Below are 12,191 nucleotides of genomic sequence, written 5' to 3'. Positions count from 1 at the left end.
CGTAAACAGACAACATGCAGTTCTGCTGCATGCTCGGATCAAAGTCCAAGAAAAATGTTCAGAAAACACCGTGTTCATTTTTCACGAGGTACAATCTTGTTTTCAGTAATAGGTATTTTGCATAAATGCATTATTTAGTAAGAAGTTAAATGTTTATCACTAAAACTTTGTATTTGTTATAAATGTGTATGTATCGATTTTAAATATGTGTGTCACTTTAAATTTATTTTACAAGACGAGAACTTAGCAGTAACTGCAATGTAAATGATCATGATCAAAACATCATAGTTTGGCATACAAACGGCACTTTTCATATCCCTTTAAGCAAAGTCTACTAAATGACAATGACTTGAATTCAATGTACTTAATGTAAATAAATACTTTCATAAATCATAAAAGTTATTGATCACGAAGGCCTTTTGAAAAACCACTCTTTCAGCGACGATAAGGTAAATATTATTATCAATGTAGAAGTTATTTGATATCGTAACAGAAGGTTCTTTCAATATTATAATTGGTTTTAACACTGGAGGTGTGAATCCGAAATTATTGTACATGATCAATCATAAAGGAAATAACTTAGGGGAAACCTTTAAGAGATTACTCTATATTTTTGTTAAAGAAATCAAAGGGTTTTTTATTCACTTACTTTAATGAACAAACACCAACCTGCATCAAAATGACAGATACTTATTTGAATGAATATTTCATACCCAAGTCCAGTCAAGTCAAGTACTTTTTATGGAATGTCTAAGACCACGTCATGCGGCAACCCAAGAAATGCAATCGAATTTACGTGGTATGGCAATGTAACGAAAGTATAAATAGCAAATGGCTAACAATACAGGTGACATCCATTTCTTTAGTAATTTGTACATGAAGTGAGAAACATTTACAAATATCCGAACCTAACTTAATTCAATCTCCAATAGTGTTACCAACGGGGAAAGAGAGCATTTGCTGTCATATATGAAGAAAATTGTAAACAAAAGTTTTCTAGCTTAAAATTTCAATTCTGGTTAAAATCATTTGGTTCATTTGTTTTACACGGTATGATGTCACTTGTTTGTTTGACTCTATAAAACGTAATAGAGTCCTTTAAAGGAGCCGTGTATAAAGTGTATTATTTCTATATAAAACGTCAATGTTCACGCACGCATAGAGTCGAATAATTACTTTTATTTACAGATAAATCCGCAATTAACACTAAATAAAGACTCAAACATAATTATATATAATTTAGTTACGATCAATTAAGAATAGCAAGATTCCTGCTGACGGAGTCATGTTAACATGTCATATTATCAGTTTGTATACGTATATAAATTACAAACTTGAAATCCAATCCAATATATCGACAAATAAATTGTAATGATACCATACTATCGATTTCAGTTCAAACAAATAACTAATAATAATAAATAATACATGGGGTGAGGGTTGAGAGGGTTTCTCCCCCATTTAATAATTTGGCTACCTGTACTCTATCAAATCGCTGAAAGCGCTTAAAGGCTGTCGGTGAGATAACTGAAGCAAACAAATACTACGGCCTTCCAAATGTATAGCGATAAATCGATTTTATTCATAATTCGTATGAACTCGCTTAAAGTAGATAAAACGTTATTATAATAAGCACAAGTATATCTTACAGACTTAATCAAGTATCCAATGGCCTATCAGATTCTTAATTCAAGAATGTTTTAAATGCATGGTGATTTATTATTATTTTGGTTTTATCTAATAGCACAAAATTGATTGGTAAAAAACAATACGTAAAAGATAACCTGTAATTTATATCGGCCTCGAAAGTTAACAAAATATATCGTCTTACTTCCGCTTTCAATTGAAATAAAGAACAAACATATAAACTGCTGTAACTTTTTCTACGAAGATGCTTTGGTCATAGATTTAAAATAGAAGTTATCAACATACAATACTCTTTTAGTAACTATCACAATTGATATAGGGTCAAGAGGCATCAACATTGAACATTATGAACAATGGCTCGCTAAACTGCGAAGCTTATTTGTAGATCGGATACTTTAGATTAAAATGGTAGAAACAAGATGAGCGAATAAGAACAGCCTACAATTAATTTAAACATTAGGGTGAGGTTTCATAAAGTGCGTGCTTTAAAGCGGTCCTCGAATTCTGGATTATCTGGCCCTTTAAACGACTTATGAAATGAAACACAATAATTACTTATTAAATAATACATGGTTGACCAAGGCTTTTGTTGATAATTGCTCAAGTGGAAGGAATATTTTCAAGGGGGCAATTATCAACCGAAAGCCATGGTCAACCATGTATTATCCTGTAAAATACATATGTTTTGTCATTTGTTAATGAATACAAAAGGGTTTAAAAACATGATTTTGTGGATTTCTACAGTAAAATGTTACTATTTAAACTAACATGTGTATTATTGAAGTATAAACAGTATGGAGTAGTAATACGAATAATAAATGGATTGAGGGTTGATAGTTTTTTTTCCCACTAATTATTTTGCTTATTGTACTCTATCAAAGCGCTGAAAGCGCTTAAAGACTGCCGGTGAGAACGTGAAGCAAGCAAACACTAAGTCCTTTCAAACGAATAGCGATGAATTGATTTTATTCATTTTATGGACTCGCTTAAATGTAGATGTAATAGGATAACTGTGATTATGATAAGCACAAGTATATCGTCCCGATTTAATTAAGTATCTAATGGCCTATTAGACCCTTAAATCAAGTTTCCTTAGTTTCAACCTCTTTTCGTCAGTTTACTATATATCTTATATTTATATGCCTTTTGACGACTTTTATAACACATATTTTAAGTAAGCACTTACATGCCTTTTTGGGTTTGTTAGCCTCAATGTTTGTAAATGCAAATACAATACAAATTATACGTAAGATTCAAGGGACAGAATGAAATTGTAACTTTTAATATGCTATTTCAATGGCTGAATTTGCCTTCAATAACTTCTTCTGTAAACTTATTTACATATTAACAGCAAGCAGTTGAGATGGTGCAATGAGGTTTGATCAATGTGAGGATCAGAATATATTTCCTTTAAAGGATAAAAAAAATCTAGTTACACCTTTTTTATTATAAATGTTCAGTTAAATTTGCATGGTGCTGTGGCTTCATAAGACAAGACAAAGGTTTTAAACTTCAAACCCGCGACGTCCATTTTGATATTGTGTGAGTATCGCATAGCATGTCCTTACGGTAATACAGAACTGTAAGAAAAAATACTAGGACAAGTTTATATTACTAACGTATAGTTAGGTATATACAAACAAAGAGCAGCTATTTCCGACTATAAAAATATATGTAAAAACATAATCTAAGCTCCCTTTTACAGTACACAAGATTATTGGCGTTTTCAGAGGGTTAGATAATAGCAAGACATGAGATAATTTCCAACTGCAAAAATAAACTTCAAACTATAATCTTAGCATGTAATGCAATTAAACTTCTGCAAGGTTGTTATTCAACTGCTAAAATTAAAATGACAAAATCTGGGTGAAATATTATCTTAGCATTGAATGCAATATTAAACTTCTGCAATTTTATTATTCAACTGCTAGAAATAAAATAACAATATCTTGGTGTAATCTAAGCAGTATGGCAACTCTCCATATACTTTCTTTAACACTGACGTATAACGCTTATCTCACGATTTAATCAGATAAACCATACAAGTTTAATGTGATATATCGGCCATTCAAACTAAGTACGGCACGTAAAACGTCGATCAATATAGAATTTTAAAAGTAGATTATTTTCAAAAATACTGTCACTATACGACATACTTATTATGACTTCCTCAATATCTTCATCAATATTATTTATAGTAGTAGCGCAAATTTATCATTAAACGTTTTATCTTTATTAACTAGATTAAACAGCATCATTAGGACACCGTATTAGTAAGTGACCATCAGTAAGTGCTATCTTTTCTTAGTGTTGAGCGCAAAATACCTCGACACTAGTTTCTAAATAACCTACTTTATAAATCCAATAAAAGACTAAACTGACATTTCGCGGTTATAATCTGCTTAATTGAATTTGGGTTCAACTTGTCAGAGCTCTTTCAAAGGATTTTAAATTTGCGGTATCTCCTATGTTAAACTTCAAAAACGGCAACGCACAAAATCACGATGACCATAAGCTCGTTAGTTTTGAAAGGAATAGACAACGAGCTTTTGTCAACGATGAGCAGGTGTGCAATTTGAATTTCTGGTAAACTGCACTGGGTCCGTGCATACCCTCACAACAAGTGACACAAATACGGAACATGGCTCACTTTAAAATGTTTACTTTATCTATATTGCAAAGGAAGCTGTTTAATTTGACATCAATATTCGTTGAGTCCGCTTCCGCTGTAGAAACGTGAGGTAAATAGTACGTGTCAAATAAGGGTCCAACCCACAGCGTCTTTCGCAAGAAGCCTACGCTTAATCACAATACCATTTTCAGCCCGTCACATGATTGACCGGGTACCTGGATGAAACCTTCATTATTTCATATGTGTTGGATTTCTGTTTACAAAGCAAAATAAGAAGGTTCATGTCAAATAGTTCCGGCTACTTCATCAACATAAAAAAAAATCTCATAAAACATTGTCCCAACGAACGTCATTAGGATAATTGAGTTCAAACGCAATGTATGATTATGATTATCGGAATTACTACAATGATTAAAACAGTCCACAAGCGTTGGATAACCTTAGATAACCATACATAACCTAACAGTTTACAATGCTTTACAAATATTTAATCTGCTATAAACAAAGGTCAACGATTATGTTTATCTAAGTATACATCGATCTTAAAGCAGATCTACCTCTCAGTATCACAATGGCATGTATGTATTATTAAGTTCAGTACACAATTCGCAATGAAAATACACATCATGTATCAGCCGATACAGCTGTCTTCGCAAACTATTTAGAATAACTGCCTTTAGGTTCAGCGTATTTAGGATAGCCCCCGGCATCCCCCATACAGACCGAAGAGATTATAGAAGAACACAGCGCCAAAATATCTTAGCGCCTGCTCATGCAATTCCGGTTAGCAAAACGCCATCTTCCGCCACCGCCATTCGAGATATGACTCACAGTAACTTGTCAGGTCCATTTCATTTACACGTTTAGATGATTTTGTTTTATCCCTATAAACATATCTGGAAACAAGAGCAACAAACGTGCATACAAACCTCAGTCCGTCATAAATTGACAAACATGCTTGCCAGAGTTATATGACTTACTACACGTGTGCATTATTGTTTATATGTAAGCGATCTTTAATTTCATGTCAGGTTATAGCTAACTAAAGAATGAAATGCTTGTACAACTCCAACGCCGTTGAAAATTCATCGAATATTCTTTTATTTGAAACCATGGTTTAAGTGCGTATATATTTTGCAAAGTGCTTTAATGAATGAGTACTGACGTCTAAAGCTGAACAATAACGTTCGCACACGAGCCTCTGTCAATGAGATCTCCGGATATATTTTACCATTTAAAAGAACTCAGAACAATAAAAATCCTTTTTAGCGAATTACAACCAAAAGCATTCCATTAAGTCATTAGAGGCGTCTCGCACTCCGAACTAAGAAAGTTAACATTAAGTTTTGGTCTACAACTTCTTCTTTGTACCAAAAAACCCAAACTTTATACGACATAAACTGTTCATGGCTTCATCAGTACGTATTGTTTTATTGCCAAATGATTATTTCATGTTGTTTTAAGTTAATACAATATTTAAATAAAACTTGTACGTAAATGAAACAAAATAACGCTAACACAACATTTTATTGATGAAGCCATAAACATGATGATGTCTTATAGTGAGTGAGACAGTATAAGCATCATCTTAGTGCAAGAACACAATATCTGCTTCTTTTGATATATGCTGTAATTGGGGTTTGGGGTCCCTATGGTCAAGGTCAAGGTCACTGTTACTATAAATATAAAAACGGTTGAAACTGAATAATTTTAGTTAGGGATGACATATCGTGACTTAACTTGGTCTATAGGAAGAGTTTATGGATACCTTTTATGGGTTTGCGTTTGGGGTCACTAGGGTCAATGTCAAGGTCACTGTTACTAAAAATAGAAAAACGGTTGAAACTGAATAACTTTAGTTAGGGATGACATATCTTGACTAAACTTGGTCTATAGGAAGAGTGTATGGAGACCTTTCATGGGATTGCGTTTGGGGTCCCTAGGGTCAAGGTCAAGGTCACTGTCACTAAAAGTAGAAAAACGGTTGAAACTGAAAAACTGTAGTTAGGGATGACATATCCTGACACAACTTGGTATAAAGGAAGAGTTTATGGAGACCTTTCATGGGATTGTGTTTGGGGTCCCTAGGGTCAAGGTCACTGTTACTAAAAATAGAAACACATACACAGACTGAAGTTCTTCTGTCATTCATTAAAAACCTGGTTTCGTTGCATTGCGGCGTTTCTTGTTGTAATATGTCAGGTCCATTTAATTTGTATCGCCTATCAGGTCTGTTCGGCCCAATTACAATTTTCGGCTAGTCCAATATGACCAACATCTTGTCTATATTTATGGTCTAAAAACCTTGTTTGTTGTATTATTTCAGTATTAATGTTGATTTATTTGGTTTAATATACTATCACATTTTGAAATGCTCTAATATCTCAACATATATATATATATATATATATATAGTTGACTGCTTTAAATTTCAATATAATACATAAATAGTAATCTGCAGTGGGTAACAATTTTAGCTGTTTCCCTCCGCACTGATGCCCACTGATGTCAATAGCAATATTATAAGTAAAGTATACAGGCTTTATTGAAAACATTTACCAACCAGATGCTATATATTTACAAAATGCAGACCAAATGGCAATCTTTTCTTTAATTTTTATGCCCCCACAAAGTGGCGGCATATAGGGTTGCCCTTGTCCGTACGTACGTCTGTCTGTACGTACGTACGTCCCGAAGATTGTTTCCGATCTAATTCTTGAAAACCGTTTGTTCAATCCTCACCAAACTTTAACCACATGTTTGTGACCATAATATCTTGATCAAGTTCGATAGTCATGGAAATCGCTTTAGTCATTTAGGAGTTACGGCCCTTTTTGCCAAAAATACTTCAAAAATATATGTTTCCAATCTAATTCTTGAAAACTGTTTGTCCAATCCTCACCAAACTTTAAACACATGTTTGTGACCATAATATCTTGATCAAGTTCGATAGTCATGGAAATCGCTTAAGTCATTTAGGAGTTACGGCCCTTTTTTGCCAAAAATACTTCAAAAATATATGTTTCCAATCTAATTCTTGAAAAGTATGTTTCCAATGTGGATCCAACAAGTTTTTTCCTGCCTGAATGGCGCCATATAACCTATACAGTCTTGCGATGCCGTAAAACCCAACTCAACTCAACTTATCCTATATGTGCAGATTATCCTGAATAATCATTATGGCTTATTTTCTGTGACAAAAAATCGAAGTGGGGGCATCCGTGTCCTATGGACACATTTCTAGTTTACTGATGTTTTAAGAAAAGAAGATGCAACGGGGGAAAACACTGGCTATGGTGCTGTCGAAACAAAGAGATTTGTTCCATGTTAGGCTGAAAGAATTTTTTGCACTTAAAATAATTAAATTTTTGAGTCAGGGCAATAAGTGTGTCAGGCTGAATTCCTTGAGTCCGTAATATGAGGAGAAACATTAACTATTTTATTTTTGGCTTTAATTTGATCCTTTTTTTACAGGAAGATCGTTGGTTGGATGTTTGCAATGCCAAGCTACATGTCTTCCAAGCTGATTTCCACAAAGAACAAAGTTGCCAGAAAGAAACTGGGCTCTACCGATGCGTGCAACAAATAAAAACCTTCCTATGATGTTGTGTTATCAGGTAATATTAACACGCAAGTACACCACAACAGCATGAAAATAGTCTCTAGTCTGAGCTTTTTACTACTAAATACAGAATTTTTAAAAGGTTTTAAGATAAGAATAATGTGTACTGGATGAACTTGGTATATAGCAATCTCAAAAAAATAGGAATTTCAATTGGTAAGAATGGCGTAATTCAGATGCAGTGCCCAAACTTGAAATTTCAAAAATGAAAAATCTTTATCACATTGCAGAATTTCTAGTTTTAAAAATTAATTGGGAACATTTCCGTATTGGGGAAAATCAATTTTAAATGGCATAAGGAATCATGTCTGACATCCAAATTGGAATACCCCCATCCCCAATAAGCCCTCTCTACTGACATAATACGACTTTTACGTGTGTATATTAATTCCCTTTGCAGTGCTCTTGTTAGGCTGTGTCAAACATGTATCTTTCAATTGTAGACATAATGTCATGTATTTTATGGACTATGATTTTGACCAGAATGTTCAATTATTTCAGATGAAACTTCTGTTAAGATGTCATCAACAAGCAGGTTGATGGTTTTGCCTGATAGGACATGGTTTTGACGAACTGCCAACAAGAGCTTCAAGGAGAAAACAACCCTACATGTACCAGGTAACTATAGGTACAGGCGATGTAATTTATTACAGTATAATTGAAGGTGCAATTTTTTGTCCAGTCAGGTTTACTTTGGTATTTGGTTTCAGTTGTGCGGATAGAAGAACAAATCTTAATCCAAATTTGTAAAATTCTACAAAATAAATAGTTTTAAGCTTGATAACAAGAAAGTAAGAATTGTTTTTTCACGGGGGGGGGGGGGGTCCAGAGTCTTGAAACTTGGGGGTGATGGGGGCAAAGCTAGTTGATTTCACATGCATGCTAAACACATTGTATACCTTTTTTCACCAATTTAAGAATAAATCCAGAAATTGACTTATTAAAAAAAGAAATTAATTGAACAAATGTTTTTAATAGCAAAATCAAGATCAAAATACTCAAATTGATCACATGTGATCACGCGAAATAAACTTCAATCTTACACCAAATTTTACAAATTTTCTGTTTCTTTATGTTATTTTTTATATGATGTCAATGAAGAATTGTGTGAGAATCATAACATTCTGATGTCATCTTGGTGACATCATTATCATAATCAACTATAATACTTTTATTAAGCAACAGGGGAACCTGAAACAAACATGATATTTAATGGAGAAGCATTAAAGAAATCAATTTACATTGTGTTTATGCTCGTGCCTTCTCCAAATGGATTGCCTTACTAGTTTGATTTAAGATCCAAGACCTGTTACAAGACTGAAAAAAGTATTTCTAAATGTGAATATTTATCCTTTAATGTGTCATTTACTAAAGGTCCCTCCAGCTCTCAACAATTGGTCCCTTAAGAGAGTACAGCAGTTTTTCAAAGATTCAATAAGAGGATGAGTTTACTGTAACAGAAACTACATGAATGTTGTTTAAAATATTGATATTTTTGAATAGCATGTTATTCACACTGGTTATTTTCACTGCAGTGATTTTTTTTTTTAATTTTGAGAATTTCCTTGATATTGGTTCATGTATAGCATATTAACATCACTTTGCAGGATTTTGTTTTAAAAGTTTTCACCACAATGTTGTCACACAAATTTCCAATTTACACTTATTAAAATGACATCTTGTTTTATTTAGCTTAAAAGAAACAGGATTGTTTAATTTCTGTGTAAACTAAAACATATTTTACTCGTGATCAGAGAAAATTATGTTTTCTCTTGTGATTGTGCTACTATTGAAAGTGCGTCTTTGATTACTCATTGGAAAACAATGAAAATATCCCCAACTATTCTCTATATCTTTTGTTCTGAACTATTTTTAGCTCTACTGACCAAAGGCCAGAAGAGCTTATGCAATGGTAATGTGTACGTAGTATGTGCATCCGTGCGGCCGTGCGTTCGTGCGTCTGTAAACAATTGCTTGTGAACACGATACAGTCTTCAGTTTTGATTGTATCTTGATGAAACTTGTTCAGTATCTAGATATCCATTAGAGCTGGGTTCCTTTCGAAAACCAGATCCGCCCATGCATGCCTAGATTATGGCCCTTGATAGTATAAAAAATGCTATTGTGTATACAATTGGTTGTGAACACTATACAGTCTTCAGTTTTGATTGTAGCTCGATGAAACTTCTACAGTATCTAGATATCCATTAGAGCTCGCTTCCTTTCGAAAACCAGCAAGATCCGCCCATGAATGCCTAGATTATGGGCCATGAAAGTTGTAAAGAAATGCTTTCTATTTTTAGCCAGGTCTGCATGAGTGAATTCTATTTTTAGCCAAGTTTACATGTACATGTAAATTCAAGTCTAGAGTTGAGGGAGACAATTTGCAAGTCTAGGATTTTGAGAGACAATTTGCTTTTTGCTTCTGCAGTTGATTTTGTGAATTACTCTGCCTTGTTCTTGTTGAAAGCCCAAAAGGCCATTTTTTAGCTTTAAGTTCTGTAGTTTGCACAATCATCTTAACAAAATTGGTTGTGAATGTATAAGTTATGCACCTGGTGTCATTACTGGCCACACCCAGGGTTCACAGGTTTGGTAAACATAAATCTGGAAAGGTTTGAAAATCTTTTGGTGTGTTCGTGCATCCATCTCAGCACAATTGATCAATTGATTGTGAATGTTTGTTCAAATTGATCAATGTTGTCCTAGGATGCCCTTGACTTTGACCTTTTGACCAACTTTTTTAACTTTTAAAACTACAGAAATTTTTACTATGAGTACAGTTTTGAAAGCATTTTTTTTTGTCAGATGACTTTTACTCGGCACATATTAAAATAGTTCATGCAACTAATCTGCTTACAATACTTTCTGGGCTCAGATGTTGAACGTGCTACGTTTTCAGGTAACCCAAACACAAAACATAAACTATATGTCTGTTGCCTTTTACCCATACATACATGCTCTGGATTGATATAACCACAAAAGCCATGCCAGTAGTGCATAGGCCCTTTTGGGCCTCTTGTTCTATTATGTTCATTATCATTCTATTAAATGAAAGAATTCTTTAACTGCTTGTTTGACTGTAAGCAGTGAATTCATGCATAAAGGTTAGGACATACATGTATATGTATATACAAAATGAAATACATTTTCAATGATGTATTTTTACTTTCCATGGATGTAAAAACGATAAAACAATGTATGACATTTGATTTTATGATTCTACCTGTTGCGTTCCATTAAATATTTAAGAAACAGTTTCAAAGTTATTCAGTTACGTAGAATTTTTAAATTATACATACACATGTTTTATATATATGAGAAATGATGAAATTACCCAAATTAGTAATTAATTATGTGTTATTCCAGTGTTGATGGTGTTTATCATGACGGTACACTGCTTGTTTGCCATCTGTGTGTGCCACCATCCGCTAAAGAAGCCGCGCCTCCTACTCTGCAGATTCCAAAGCCCCGCCGGGAACCTTCAGCACTCACACCATCTCCTGCAGGACAACGACGACGATGATGAACTCTGATCTTATGATCTGTTGTTAATTATCTATAAGGCTATATTAGAATTCATGATTGTTTTTTCATACATGTAGTGTTTTTTGAAAGAAACACAAGTTACATGTTGTCAAAGCCTTGTTGTTGTTGGCCTCTATTTCAGGCCAAAGTTTTTTGTTACATGTTCTAGTCTTAACTCAAAAACGATCAACATATTGACATGAGACTTGGTACGAGTTATAAGTGCAAAGTTATGCCTCTTGATGAACTTTGAGGAAAATAGATGCACACTTGGGCGCTATATTGATATCAGCTATATTGACTGATTTACAACCAAATGCATCCCAGTTTAAACAAAAAACTGTCACTGGAAGTGCTACACACAAATTCATTCCAATTAGGACAAGAATCAAGTGCAGTTCGCAGAAATGTAAGGGACATGTACAATAAGCATCGTTTTTAGGTAGGGATGAGAAGATACGGTCATCAGGTGATACGATACATATCGATACAACTACATGCAGATACGATATTTTTGATACGATACAGATACGTAAACACAGTTACAGAAACACACAAAAGATACCAGAATTGTTTTATTTTATATAATAAATTTGTAACAACCAATGTGTTAATTTTAATGATAACTAATGAAATATTTTCTAACATTATTGTAATGATATTATAGAAAAAAATATATTGACTAGTATGTTAAAAGTAAAATTTTACAGTAATATGTTCGTTATAATTTTTAAATGTTTCCTATTTTATATAATCTAACTG

Source organism: Mya arenaria, chromosome 6 (genome assembly GCF_026914265.1).
Source record: "Mya arenaria isolate MELC-2E11 chromosome 6, ASM2691426v1".
Lineage (NCBI taxonomy): Eukaryota > Metazoa > Mollusca > Bivalvia > Myida > Myidae > Mya > Mya arenaria.
This window is presented reverse-complemented; position numbering follows the sequence as displayed.